The sequence below is a fragment of the Oncorhynchus tshawytscha genome, linkage group LG19, assembly GCF_018296145.1.
Source record: "Oncorhynchus tshawytscha isolate Ot180627B linkage group LG19, Otsh_v2.0, whole genome shotgun sequence".
Classification (NCBI taxonomy): domain Eukaryota; kingdom Metazoa; phylum Chordata; class Actinopteri; order Salmoniformes; family Salmonidae; genus Oncorhynchus; species Oncorhynchus tshawytscha.
Window position 1 is genome coordinate 41505185 of NC_056447.1, and position 14971 is coordinate 41520155.

Here is a 14971-nt window from a genome sequence, read left to right on the forward strand (position 1 = left end):
GATTCTTAGTGAAGACTGGGTTCATGCAGATAACCAACAATTTATGAGGTTTGGAATGAGACTAACATGTTGTAAAGAATAATTCAATAATTAGAAGACTAATTGATCAGATATTAAAACATCTGAAAGTTATATTAGGAAAATTATAACTTTGTAATCTGAATATTTTCCTTGGTGCCCTGACCTCCTGGTTAATTATATTTACATGATTAGAATAATCACATAATAATAATTAAAGAGAATTGATTTTATAAACGAACAGTCTTCGGTTTTAATGATGCCAAAGACACGACAGTTAACAGACTCAGAAATTGCAGCCCAAATAAATGCTTCACAGAGTTCAAGCAACAGACACATCTCAACATCAACTGTTGAGGAGACTGCCTGAATCAAGGCTTCATGGTCAAATTGTTGCAAAGAAACCACTACTAAAGGACATCAATAAGAAGAAGAGACTTGCTTGGGCCAAGAAACATGAGCAATGGATGTTAGACCGGTGGAAATCTGTCCTTTGGTCTGATGAGTCCAAATTTGAGTTTTTGGTTCCAACCGTCATGTTTTGTGAGACGCAGAGTAGGTGAACGGATGATCTCTGCATGTGTAGTTCCCACTGTGAAGCATGGAAGAGGAGGTGTGATTGTGCTTTGCTGGTGACACTGTCTGTGATTTATTTAGAATCCAAGGCACACTTAACCAGCATGGCTACCACAGCATTCTGCAGCAATACGCCATCCCATCTTGTTTGCGCTTAGTGGGACCAGCATTTGTTTTCAAACAGGACAATGACCCAACACACCTCCAGGCTGTTTAATGTTTATTTGACCAAGAAGGAGAGCGATGGAGTGCTCCATCAGATGACCTGGGCTCCACAATCACCCGACCTCAACCCAATTGAGATGGTTTGGGATGAGTTGGACCACAGAGTGAAGGAAAAGCAGCCAACAAGTGCTCAGCATTGACTGGTACTGTACACTGAACCAAAAATATAAAATGCAACATGTAAAGTGTTGGTCCCATGTTTCATGAGCTGAAATAAAATATCCCAGAAATGTTCTATTGGAACAAAATGATTATTTCTGTCAAATTTTGTGCCCAAATGTGTTTGCATTCCTATTAGTGAGCATTTGTCCTTTACCAAGATAATCCATCCACCTGACAGGTGTGGCACATCAAGAAGCAGATTAAACAGCATCTTCTGTTCTTTCGACCAATCGACTGGTCAACATTTTTTTTCCATATATAGACACACCCAATGTGTTTCAATAAAAGCAATTACTGTATATGTAGGCTACTGAGCTTGTCTGATGCTTTAAACACACTGTGATTAAATTAATAAGACACACAAATGACTCAAGAGAGACAGAGATCAAGATAGCCTAACCAGAAGAAAAAAACCTGTTCCTGAACCTCCTACCGCTGCTGCTGGCCTTTGTAGATTCTGCCATTAGGTTCCCGAAGATGCCAATAATAGGCTACTCCAGGGGTCGGCAACCTTTTCCATTTGGAGTGGCAATTTATTTGACTATTTCTACCGATCTGGGTGCCAGTTTTGATTTACATATGCACATTTTCCTGGAACAGTTTCATTAATTTCACAATAAAGTCTTCGTATCTCAAAGTCTTGTCATTATTATTTTTGTTATTCTATCTAAATCTAAATGAAAATTATACAAATCTAAAAGTAAGTTCTATTGCCATTGCCAACTATGTAAAACTAGCCTACATTAAGCCAACAAATAAAAACATTGCAGCCTGGAGGTAGAATATACACTGATAACAAAAATCACATTGGCTACGCATAGATTGTCTGCAAGGAACTTGAAACATTTTAACAACTATCAACCTCATCCAGCCCAAAGCTTGAGCTAATAAAATATTCTGGACCCTCAGAGTTTCACCTGCCAGTGAGTTCCGGACAGACACAGACAGCTGTAGACTATTTGCGCAAGGGATAAGAAGTAATCAGGTACAGTAGGCGTATTTTATGATGTTTCCACCAGATCAGAGCATTACCTTTTTTTCCCTTTCACACTGAGTGGTTATTGAAAGGGAGAGAGCTGGAAAGATTTTTCAAATAGGTTACATGGAGGAACCTTTGTCATTCTCAATGGATGTAAAAACAGACTTTACTTGCTGTTTGAGTTGAAGAAATGTTTTATTTGAGAAGCTCCACAGCTCATTAGTGGTGGTGACAATCTGAAATACTATCAGATCCCCAAATGGTACATTTATCAGCTTACATTTGCGCCCAGGCCAGGTAGCCTAGGCCTACTTCTATGCGTAATCAGGTATGCGTCTTTACTCAACATTGACAGGAGCGCTCCAAAGAAAAAGCAATTCATAAATGGACAATTTGTAAATGGAGTAAAATAAACCAAAACTTGTTTCTCACAAGTGTAGCCTAGGTTGTGCACTGCAAACATCATGTCCACTCCGACAATGAGAACTGTAAAAGACAGTAATAATCATATATTGAATGCATTAATAGAAATTACGGTAACCAAACAAACATTGTAGATTAGAAATTGTGGGAATTAATGGTAAATGTACTACTGATGATACTTATGTGACACCTCCGTGCCCTTCGCAATGGATTAGTCCACTGAGGCAGGCATCAATCAAGATGTGCCATATTTATTTTATTTTTTTGCAACTGCTCGACCAAACAATTGACCAGTCGACTAAATGGGGTCAGCACTACAAAGAACACAATTGCATTTTATTGATGGCAATTTGAATGCACAAAGATACCGTGACAAGATCCTGAGGCAAATTGTCGTGACATTCATCCACCGCCATCACCTCATGTTTCAGCATGATAATGCATGGCCCCATGTCTCAAGGATCTGTACACAATTCCTGGAAGCTGAAAATTGCCCAGTTCTTTCATGGCCTGCATACTCACCAGACAAGTCACCCATTGAGCATGTTTGGGATGCTCTGGATCGATGTGTACAACAGCGTGTTCTAGTTCCCGCCAATATCCAGCAACTTTGCACAGCCATTGAAAAGGAGTGGGACAACATTGCACAGGAAACAATAAACAGCCTGATCAACTCTATGTGAAGGATATGTGTCGAGCTTGCATGAGGCAAACAGTGGTCACACCAGATACGGACTGGTTTTCTAATCCACACCCTACCTGTTTTTTTTAGAAGTATCTGTGACTAAAAGATGGATATCTCTATTCCTAGTCATATGAAATCCATAGATTAGGGCCTAATGAATTGACTGATTTCCTTATATGAACTGTAACTCAGTAAAATCTTTTACATTTTTGCATGTTGCGTTTGTTGCTTGTTGCGTTTCTTCAGTACAATAAGAACGCACCTTCTTATCTTCATTGTATCTGATCAGGACAAACGTGAGGCCCATAGCCTGGCCTCCCTCCCAAAACTCTGGACCTCTGGACCGCAATGACAAATCAAACTCCCTTCATCATAATTACAGCACCACCCATCAATTCACTGCACCATCCCACACTTGGATCAGCCTGCAATAATCAAATCCTTTTGGAAAACTGGAGTGTCAGATGGTAATTTCTAAACAATATCTATCAAGTTGTTCTTTTGACCCACTGGTGAAGTCAGCTCTGTGGGCTGCAGAGCTGCTGTGTGTGGTTAATGGCAACATGTGTTGCTCCCTATCTCGTTCTCCAAGTGGCACAAAGGTAAAGGGAAGGTTAACAGCGTGGGAAAATGCTGAACAGTGTGAAATTACCTTGATCCAAAGATTCCTGCCGCATACCAGCACAACGAATCCGTAACAGCACAGGCACTAACTCAGTCAGCCTGGCCGAGAAAAGAACAGCTGAGAGAGAGAGGTTGAGAGAGATAGAGGGAAAAAAGAGAGAAAGAGAAAAAGAAAGAAAGAGGCCTCTTGAGTAATATCCTGCAACAGCCAGAAGTCTATATGTATATCCCATATTATAATTATTTTCTTAACCTTTATTTAACTAGGCAAGTCAGTTAAGAACAAATTCTTATTTACAATGACAGCCTATCGGGAACAGTGGGTTAACTGCCTTGTTCAGGGGCAGAACAACAGATTTTTACCTTGTCAGCTTGGGGTTTCGATCCAGCAAACTTTTGGTTACTGCCCCAATGCTCTAACCACTAGGCTACCTGCTGCCCCTACAGACCTATATCCCACAATAAAGTTGTATATTATAGGTCTACATCCAATTATCATTTTTTAAAACATTTTTATTTAACCTTTATTTAAGTAGGCGAAAGGGGTATCTATCTACTACAGTGCATTCGGTGCATTGACTTTTTCCAGATTTTGTTAGGTTACAGCCTTATTTTAAAATTGATTAAATCGTTTTTTTCCCTCATCAATATACACACAATACCCCATAACGACAAAGCAAAAATTGGTTAAGACGTTTTTGCTAATTTATTCAAAATAAAAAACAGAAATATCATATTACATAAGTATTCAGACCCTTTACGAGGTACTTTGTATATGCATCTCTGGCAGCGATTACAGCCATGAGTCTTCTGTGGTATGATGCTACAAGCTTAGCACACCTGTATTTGGGGAGTTTCTAAAATTCTTCTCTGCAGATCCTCTCAAGCTCTATCAGGTTGGATGGGGAGTGTTGCTGCACAGCTATTTTCAGGTCTCTCCAGAGATGTTCGATTGGGTTCAGATTCTGGCTCTGGCTGGGCCACTCAAGGACATTCAGAGACTTGTCCCAAAGCCACTCCTGCATTGTCTTGGCTGTGTGCATAGGGTCGTTGTTCAGTTGGAAGGTGAACCTTCGCCCCAGTCTGAGGTCCTCAGCTCTCTGGAGCAGGTTTTCATCAATGATCTCTCTATACCTTGCTCTGTTCATCTTTCTCTCGTTCCTGACTAGTCTCCCAGTTCCTGCCGCTGAAAAACATCACCACAGCATGATGTTGCCAACACCATGCTTCAACATAGGGATGGTGCCAGGTTTCCTCCAGACGTGATGTTTGGCATTCAGGCCAAAGAGCTCAATCTTGGTTTCATCAGACCAGTCTGTGAGTCTTTAAGTGCCTTTTGGCCTTTTACTGAGGACTGTCTTCCATCTGGCCATTCCACCATAAAGGCCTGATTGGTGGAGTGCTGTAGAGATGGTTGTCCTTCTGGAAGGTTCTCCCATCTCCACAGAGGAACTCTCGAGCTCTGTCAGAGTGACCATCGGGTTCTTGGTCCCCTTCCTGACCAAGACCCTTCTCCCCCGATTGCTGAATTTGGCCGGACGGACAGCTCTAGGAAGAGTCTTGGTGGTTCCAAACTTCTTCCATTTAAGAATGATGGAGGCCACTGTGTACTTGGGGACCTTCAATGCTACAGAAATGTTTTGGTACCCTTCCTCAGATTTGTGCCTTGACAATCCTGTCTTGTAGCTCTATGGATAAAGTCTTGACCTCATGGCATGGTTATTGCTCTGATATGCACTGTCAACTGTAGGACCTTGGGCCTCCCAAGTGGCGCAGCTGTCTAAGGCACTGCATCGCAGTGCTAGAAGCGTCACTACAGACCCGGGTTTGATCCGTGAAGACCCATGAGGCGGCGCACAATTGGCCCAGTATTGTCTGGGTTAGGGGAGGGTTTGGCCGGCCGGGATATCCTTGTCCTATCACACTCTAGTAACTCCTTGTGGCTGGCCGGGCGCATGCACGCTGACTTCGGTCACCAGTTGTACGGTGTTTTCTCCAACACATTGGTGTGGCTGGTTTCTGAGTTAAGCGAGGACGCATGGCTCTTGACCTTCGCCTTTCCCAAGTCCGTATGGGATTTGCAGCAATGGGATAAGACTGTAACTACCAATTGGGGAGAAAAAGGGGTAAAAAGTAAATAATATATGTACGTATGTACATATACCTTAGCCAAATACATTTCAACTCAGTTTTTCACAATTCCTGACATTTAATCCTAGTAAAAATTCCCTGTCTTAGGTCAGTTAGGATCACAACTTTATTTTAAGAATGTGAAATGTCAGAATAATAGTAGAGAGAATGATTTCTTTCAGCTTTTATTTCTTTCATCACATTCCCAATGGGTCAGAAGTTTACATACACTCAATTAGTATTTGGTAGCATTGCCTTTAAATTGGTTAACTTGTGTCAAACGTTTCAGGTAGCCACAAGGCTCCCACAATAAGTTGAGTGAATTTTGACCCATTCTTCCTGACAGAGCTGGTGTAACTGAGTCAGGTTTGTAGGCCTCCTTGCTCGCACACGCTTTTTCAGTTCTGCCCAAAATGTTTGTATAGGATTGAGGTCAGGGCGTTGTGATGGCCACTGCAAAACATTGACTTTGTTGTCCTTAAGCCATTTTGCCACAATTTTGGAGGTATGCTTGGGGTCATTGTCCATTTGGAAGACCCATTTGCAACCAAGCTTTAACTGCCTGACCGATTGATGTCTTGAGATGTTGCTTCAATATATCCACATAATTTTCCATCCGCATGTTGCCATTTATTTTGTGAAGTGCACCAGTCCCTCCTGCAGCAAAGCACCCCCACAACATGATGCTGCCACCCCCGTGCTTCACGGTTGGGGTGGTGTTCTTCGGCTTGCAAACCTCTCCCCTTTTCCTCCAAACATAGCAATGGTGATTATGGCCAAACAGTTCTATTTTTGTCTCATCAGACCAGAGGACATTTCTCCAAAAAGTACGATCTTTGTCCCCATGTGCAGTTGCAAACCGTAGTCTGGCTTTTTTATGGCGGTTTTGGGGCAATGGCTTCTTCCTTTCTGAGCGGCCTTTCAGGTTATGTCGATATAGGACACGTTTTACTGTGGATATAGATACTTTTGTACCTGTTTCTTCCAGCATCTTCACAAGGTCCTTTGCTGTTGTTCTGGGACTAATTTGCACTTTTCGCACCAAAGTATGTTCATCTCTAGGAGACAGAACACGTCTCCTTCCTGAGCGGTATGATGGCTGCGTGGTCCCATGGTGTTTATACTTGCGTACTATTGTTTGTACAGATTAACGTGGTACCTTCAGGGGTTTGGAAATTGCTCCCAAGGATGATCCAGACTTGTGGAGGTCTACACTTTTTCTTCTGAGGTCTTGGCCGATTTCTTTAGTTTGAAGGTAGGCCTTGAAATACATCCACAGGTACACCTCCAATTGACTGAAATTATGTCAATTAGCCTATCAGAAGCTTCTAAAGCCATGACATCATTTTCTGGAATTTTCCAAGCTGTTTTTTCATAGCTAAACGTGATGAACAAAACAGAGCGATTTGTCCTAAACAAATAATATTTTTGGAAAAACTGAACATTTGCTATCTAACTGAGAGTCTCCTCATTGAAAACATCTGAAGTTCTTCAAAGGTAAATGATTTTATTTGAATGATTTTCTGTTTTTTGTGAAAATGTTGCCTGCTGATGCTAACGCTAAATGCTACGCTAGCTATCAATACTGTCAAACACAAATGCTTGTTTTGCTATGGTTGAGAAGCATATTTTGAAAATCTGAGATGACAGTGTTGTTAACAAAAGGCTAAGCTTGAGAGCTAGCATATTAATTTCATTTCATTTGCGATTTTCATGAATAGTTAACGTTGCGTTATGGTAATGAGCTTGAGGCTGTATTCACGATCCCGGATCCGGGATGGCTCGACGCAAGAAGTTAAGGCACGGTCACTTAGTGTATGTAAACTTCTGACAAACTGGAATTGTTATACAGTGAATTATAAGTGAAATAATATGTCTGTAAACCATTGTTGGAAAAATGACTTGTGTCATGTACAAAGTTGATGTCCTAACCTACTTTACAAAACTATAGTTTGTTAACAAGAATTTTGTGAGTGGTTGAAACAAGTTTTAATGACTCCAACCTAAGTGTATGTAAACTTCCGACTTCAACTGTATATGCATATACTGTATACACCACCGGTCAAAGGTTTTAGAACACCTACTCATTCAAGAGTTTTTCTTTATTTGTAATATTTTCTACATTGTTGAATAATAGTGAAGACATCAAAACTATGAAATAACACATGTGGAATCATGTAATATATTTGAGATTAAAAACAAACAGTTCCACTAAACCCAAACCAAATGGGATGGTGTATCGCTGCAGAATGCTGTGGTAGCTGTGCTGGTTAAATGTTTCTTGAATTCTAAATAAATCACTGACAGTGTCACCAGAAAACCACCCCCACACCATCACACCTCCTCCTCCATGCTTTACGTTGGGAAATACACATGCGGAGATCATCCATTCACCCACCCATCTCACAAAGGCATGGCGGTTGGAACAAAAATCTGCAATTTGGACTCCAGACCAAAGGACAAATTTCCACCGATCTAATGTCCATTGCTCGTGTTTCTTGGCCCAAGCAAGTCTCTTCTTATTATTAATGTCTGGGCGGCAGTGTAGCCTAGTGGTTAGAGTGTTGGACTAGCCCAAGCAAGTCTCTTCTTATTATTAATGTCGGGGCGGCAGTGTAGCCTAGTGGTTAGAGTGTTGGACTAGAGTGTTGCAAGTTCAAACCCCCTAGCTGACAAGGTACAAATCTGTTGTTCTGCCCCTGAACAGGCAGTTAACCCATTGTTCCTAGGCCGTCATTGAAAATAAGAATTTGTTCTTAACTGACTTGCCTGGTTAAAAAAAAGAAAAAAAAAGTAGTTGTAGTTGTTTCTTTGCAGCAATTCGACCATGAAGGCCTGATTCACACAGCCTCCTCTGAGCAGTTGATGTTGAGATGTGTCTGTTACTTGAACTCTGTGAAGCATTTATTTGGGCTGCAATTTCTGAGGCTGGTAACTCTAATGAACCTATCCTCCGCAGCAGAGGTAACTCTGGGTCATCTATTCCTGTGGCAGTCCTCATGAGAGACAGTTTCATCATAGCGCTTGATGGTTTTTGCGACTGCACTTGCAGAAACTTTCAAAGTTCTTGAAATGTTCCATATTGACTGACCTTCATGTCTGAAAGCAATGATGGACTGTCGTTTCTCTTTGCTTATGTGAGCTGTTCTTGCCATAATATGGACATGGTCTTTTACCAAATAGTTCTATCTTCTGTATACCCCCCTACCTTGTCACAACACAACTGATTGGCTCAAATGCATTAGGAAGGAAAGACATTCCACAACTTAACTTTTAAGAAGGCACACCTGTTGAAAATGCATTCCAGGTGACTACCCCATGAGGCTGGTTGAGAGAATGCCAAGAGTGTCCAAAGCAGTCATCAAGGCAAAGGGTGGCTTTTTGAAGAATCTCAAATATAAAACACATTTAGATTTGTTTAACACTTTTTTGGTACTACATGATTCCAAATGTGTTATTTACTAGTTTTCATGTCTTCACTATTATTCTACAATGTAAAAAATAGTAAAAATAAAGAAAAACCCTTGAATGAGTAGGTGTTCTAAAACGTATGACCTTTAGTGTGTATACACTTCTTGTAAATGACTATTGTAACTGGAAATGGCAGATTTTTTATTGAAAATCTACATAGGCGTACAAAGGCCCAATATCAGCAACCATCACTCCTGTGTTTCAATGGCACGTTGTGTTAGCTATTTTTTTTCTTCTTTTTTTCTTCAATTTTATTTAACCAGGTAGGCCAGTTGAGAACAAGTTCTCATTTACAACTGCGACCTGACCAAGATAAAGCAAAGCAGTGCGACAAAAACAACAACACAGAGTTACACATGGGATAAACAAACTTACAGTCAATAACACAATGGAAAAATATATATACAGTGTGTGCAAATGTGGTAAGATTAGGGAGGTAAGGCAATACATAGGCCATAGTGGTGAAATCATTTCAATTTAGCATTAACACTGGAGTGATAGATGTGCAGTTGATGATGTGCAAGTAGAGATACTGGGGTGCAAAAGAGCAAAACTAAATAACAATATGGGATGAGGTAGTTGGGTGGGCTATTTACAGATGGGCTGTGTACAAGTGCAGTGATCGATAAGCTGCTCTGACAGCTGATGCTTAAAGTTAGTGAGGGAGATATAAGACTCCAGCTTCAGTGATTTTTGCAATTCATTCCAGTCATTGGCAGCAGAGAACTGGAAGGAAAGGCGTCCAAAGGAGGAGTTGGCTTTGGGGATGACCAGTGAAATATACCTGCTGGAGCACGTGCTACGGGTGGTTGTTGTTATGGTGACCAGTGAGCCATAATAAGGCGGGGCTTTACCTAGCAAAGACTTATAGATGACCTAGAGCCAGTGGGTTTGGCGACAACTATGAAGCGATGGCCAGCCAACGAGAGCATACAGGTCGCAGTGGTGGGTAGTATATGGGGCTTTGGTGACAAAACAGATGGCACTGTGATAGACTACATCCAATTTGCTGAGCAGAGTGTTGGAGGCTATTTTGTAAAGGACATCGCCGAAGTCAAGGATCGGAGGATAGTCAGTTTTACGAGGGTATGAGCATGAGTGAAGGAGGCTTGTTGTGAAATAGGAAGCTGACTAGATTTAATGTTGGATTGGAGATCATTTTTTAAGGCTAATTGATCATTCGAAAACACTTTTGCAATTATGCTAGCACAGCTGAAAACTGTTGTTCTGATTAAAGAAGCAATAAAACTGGCCTTCTTTAGACTAGTTGTGTATCTGGAGCATCAGCATTTGTGGGTTCGATTACAGGCTCAAAATGGCCAGAACCAAAGAACTCCTTCTTCTGAAACTCGTCAGTCTATTCTTGTTCTGAGAAATTAAGGCTATTCCATGCGAGAAATTGCAAGAAACTGAAGATCTCGTAAAACGCTGTGTACTACTCCCTTCACAGAACAGCGCAACCTGGCTATAACCAGAATAGAAAGAGTGGGAGACCCCAGTGCACAACTGAGCAAGAGGACAAGTACCAATTTCCTCTTACAACAGTACAATGACCCAAACCACAGCTCCAAACTATGCAATAACTATTTAGGAAGAAGCAGTCAGCTGGTATTCTGTCTATAATGGAGTGGCCAGCACAGTCTCTGGATCTCAACACTATTGAGCTGTTGTGGGAGCAGCTTGACCGTATGGTACATAAGAAGTGCCCATCAAACCAATCCAACTTGTGGGAGGTGTTTCAGGAAGCATGGGGTGAAATCTCTTGAATGAGAAAGGTCTGTATAAGGCACAGGTGGACTCCTATCAAGTTGTAGAAACATCTCAAGGATGATCAATGGAAACAGGATGCACCTGAGCTTAATTTACTGTCTCATAGCAAATGGTCTGAATATGTATATAAATAAGGTATTTCAGTTTTTGTTTATAATAAGTTTGCAAAAATGTCTAAAAACCTGTTTTCCCTTTGTCATTATGGAGTATTGTGTGTATATTGCTGAGGAAATTGTTTTATTTATTCCATTTTAGAATAAGGCCGTAATGTACCAAAATGTGGAAAAGGGCAAGGGGTCTGAATACTTTCTGAAGGCACTGTATCTACAAATAAAGTAAAGAGCTCTTCCGCAAAGTGAGTGAATCGATTGGCGTGTCCCCAGCCAGGCCTGTGACGTGGGTTCATTTCCAGGGGAGGACAGGTCGTTATGGTTGGAATGCTGTTGTGTGAACGATGAAGAGAGCATTCAGGTGGGGTGATTGCTGCCTGTACTTCAGTCACAACAGCAAGGGGCTAACTGCAACAATAGCGGATGTAATCTGTAGGCCGGAGCAGAGCAGAGAGTCAAACAATCCTCCCTGCTGCCTGCATTTCCTCTCTGCCACCTACTGCCTTCTGAGATGCCATTTTGATAAGAAAATCTTTAACTTTCACAAAACAAACTGCTGTGTATGTATGTGTATGCTTTTGGTTTGTTTTGTCACTCTGCAAACACAAAGTCTTCAATGATTCAATGTACAATACCCTTTTATCTTATGTATGAGAATGGGGTTCTATTCAGTATATTTTTTTATTAATAAGACAATTCCCTCCACCAAAGAAAAAGTTAAATGCAAAACTGCAGATGAACAAATGCCTTGAAGTGCAATGCCACGCACATGAAATGCACCTCTACAGTTCTTGCTGCACCCTATAAAAACATCAAACATTGATCACAGACCGAGGCCACACACACACACACACACACACCACACACACACACACACACACACACACACACACACACACTTCCATGTCCCATTATCACCTCCCGGGCCTGAATAATTTTCTGTGGCCCAGAGGGATGTATTGTCTTTGGTCCCCTGCCAAGTGTCAGTAGATATTTATCAAAGGATACCTACATTCACAGGGATGCAGTACTGTTTTCTCTACCTCTTTTTTCCTGGGAACATTCTCTTTGCTTTGCTTCATCAAGATACTACAGAACATGGAGGCGGTGTAGGCAGAGGTGGATAGGGTCTCCTCACACCTGCCATACTGTAGCTTCACCAGACAACTGTCTCAGCCATGACAAAAAGGCATTCAGCCCAGCTCCCAGGCTGCCTTTCACAATGAGTCCAACATAGCTCAGTCCTATGGCATGCTGAACATGCTGGGTTCATGCAGTCCTCTCTACGAGCAGACACTCAGAGCAACCAGGCTGACAGTTCAGCACAGCATGCTTAGCAGACCAGCCATGCAACACTACAGGGACAGAGTTCATCACGGTGCAGTATCAGTATCTCACACAAGAACAGGCATCAGAACCGGATCAAATGTCGGAGAGGTTTTAAATGCAACACAATCTATCAATGATTGTGATCATCTACAAAAACATACAGTTGTTTTCCCGGGAGAACTGATATGTGTCACGAGAATTTTCACTATAAGGGAGAATGGTAGAGATGCCAGTTTACTGAATCAGATTTGTAAATGGGGGATGATCTGATCCCCTGCATGGCTCTGTTGAGAAGTGACTCTGGTGACATTGGGTCTGTGTTGATTGACTTGGAACCATTTCAATCACTATCTGGATGCTTCACAATTTCTCCCCTCACCTTGGGAAAACACTAACTGACATTTATAATTTACCAAGAATGGTCATAATTAGTTTGATTGGCCCACTGACAACTCTATTTGTTATTATTCAATCAAATGCCTGTGTCTTGAGGTTGAGGGACAGGGACAGGCAGGATGATAGAGGAGAATGGATAAGTTGAGCCAAAGGGGAAAGTTGAGACACTCTTGTTTCTAGGAAACCATACACAACATGTATAATTTGTTCTAAATATTCAGGAAGAGGTCATCATTTCATGGTGATAAAGACAAAGGAGATGATTGTGGACTACAGGAAAAGGAGGACTGATCACGCCCGCATTCTCATCGACGGGGCTGTAGTGGAGCAGGATGAGAGCTTCAAGTTCCGTGGTGTCCACATCACCAACAAACTAACATGGTCCAAACACACCAAGACAGTCGTGAAGAGGGTACGACAAAACCTATTCCCCCTCAGGAGGCTGAAAAGATTTGGCAAGGGTACTGAGATCCTCAAAAAGGTCTATAGCTGCACCATCGAGAGCATCCTGACTGGTTGCATCACTGCCTGGTATGGCAACTGCTCGGCCTCCGACCGCAAGGCACTACAGAGGGTAGTGCATACGGCCCAGTACATCACTGGGGCCAATTTTCCTGCCATCCAGGACTTCTATACCAGGCGGTGTCAGAGGAAGGCCCTAAACATTGTCAAAGACTCCAGCCACCCTAGTCATAGACTGTTCTCTCTGCCACCGCACGGCGAGCGGTACCGGAGCGGTCCAAAAGGCTTCTTAACAGCTTCTACCCCCAAGCCATAAGACTCCTGAACAGGTAATCAAATGGCTACCCAGACCCCTCTTTTACACTGCTGCTACTCTCTGTTTATTATCTACGCACAGTCACTTTAACTCTACCTACATGTACATATTTCCTCAATTACCTCAACTAACCGGTATCCCCGCACATTGACTCTGTACCGGTACACCCTGTATATAGCCTCGCTATTGTTATTTTACGGCTGCCGTTTAATTATTTGTTAGTTTTACTTTCTATTTTTTACTTAACACTTATTTTTCTTAAAACTTCTTAAAGCATTGTTGGTTAAGGGCTTGTAAGTAAGCATTTCACTGTAAGGTCTACCTCTTGTATTTGAAGGAAGAAACCACATGAAAAAAGTGGTAAGCAAGTTAGGTTAAAAAAAACTAATGTATTGTGTTAGAAGTTTCATGATGCTTGCTTCTAAACTAAAGTAGATAATTTAAAGATTGTTCTATACATCAGTTGTAATCTCAATAAACCTAGCATAAAAGTCCTTGTAGCCTTGTGGGCTAATATACACTGCTTAAAAAAATAAAGGGAACACAATGTAACTCCAAGTCAATCACACTTCTGTGAAATCAAACTGTCCACTTAGGAAGCAACACTGATTGACAATACATTTCACATGCTGTTGTGCAAATGGAATAGACAAAGGTGGAAATTATAGGCAATTAGCAAGACACCCCCAATAAAGGAGTGGTTCTGCAGGTGATAACCACACTTCTCCTGAACTTCTCAGTTCCTATGCTTCCTGGCTGATGTTTTGGTCACTTTTGAATGCTGGCGGTGCTTTCACTCTAGTGGTAGCATGAGACGGAGTCTACAACCCACACAAGTGGCTCAGGTAGTGCAGCTCATCCAGGATGGCACATCAATGCGAGCTGTGGCAAGAAGGTTTGCTGTGTCTGTCAGCATAGTGTCCAGAGCATGGAGGCGCTACCAGGAGACAGGCCAGTACATCAGGAGACGTGGAGGAGGCTGTAGGAGGGCAACAACCCAGCAGCAGGACCGCTACCTGGAGGAGCACTGCCAGATCCCTGCAAAATGACATCCAATAGGCCACAAATGTGCATGTGTCTGCTCAAACGGTCAGAAACAGACTCCATGAGGGTGGTATGAGGGCCCGACGTCCACAGGTGGGGGTTGTGCTTACAGCCCAACACCGTGCAGAGAACACCAAGATTGGCAAATTCGCCACTGGCGCCCTGTCCTCTTCACAGATGAAAGCAGGTTCACACTGAGCACATGTGACAGACGTGACAGTCTGGAGACGCCGTGGAGAACGTTCTGCTCC

At 42.1% G+C, this 14971-nt stretch overlaps 1 protein-coding gene across 2 annotated transcripts in view; it reads right to left on the reverse strand.

Annotated features, from left to right (window-relative positions):
• The window catches only part of ccnd2a (cyclin D2, a), a 280715-nt gene that overhangs the window by 46153 nt on the left and 219591 nt on the right, over positions 1–14971 (reverse strand). Inside the window, exon 1 of one of the 2 annotated variants that reach the window (XM_024379921.2) lies at positions 3721–3804. The exons of the other annotated variant lie outside the window; for it this stretch is intronic. The gene's annotated coding sequence lies outside the window, so the exon portion shown is untranslated. Of the gene's footprint in view, positions 1–3720; positions 3805–14971 lie in introns of those variants that run through there. 2 annotated transcript variants of the gene reach the window in all.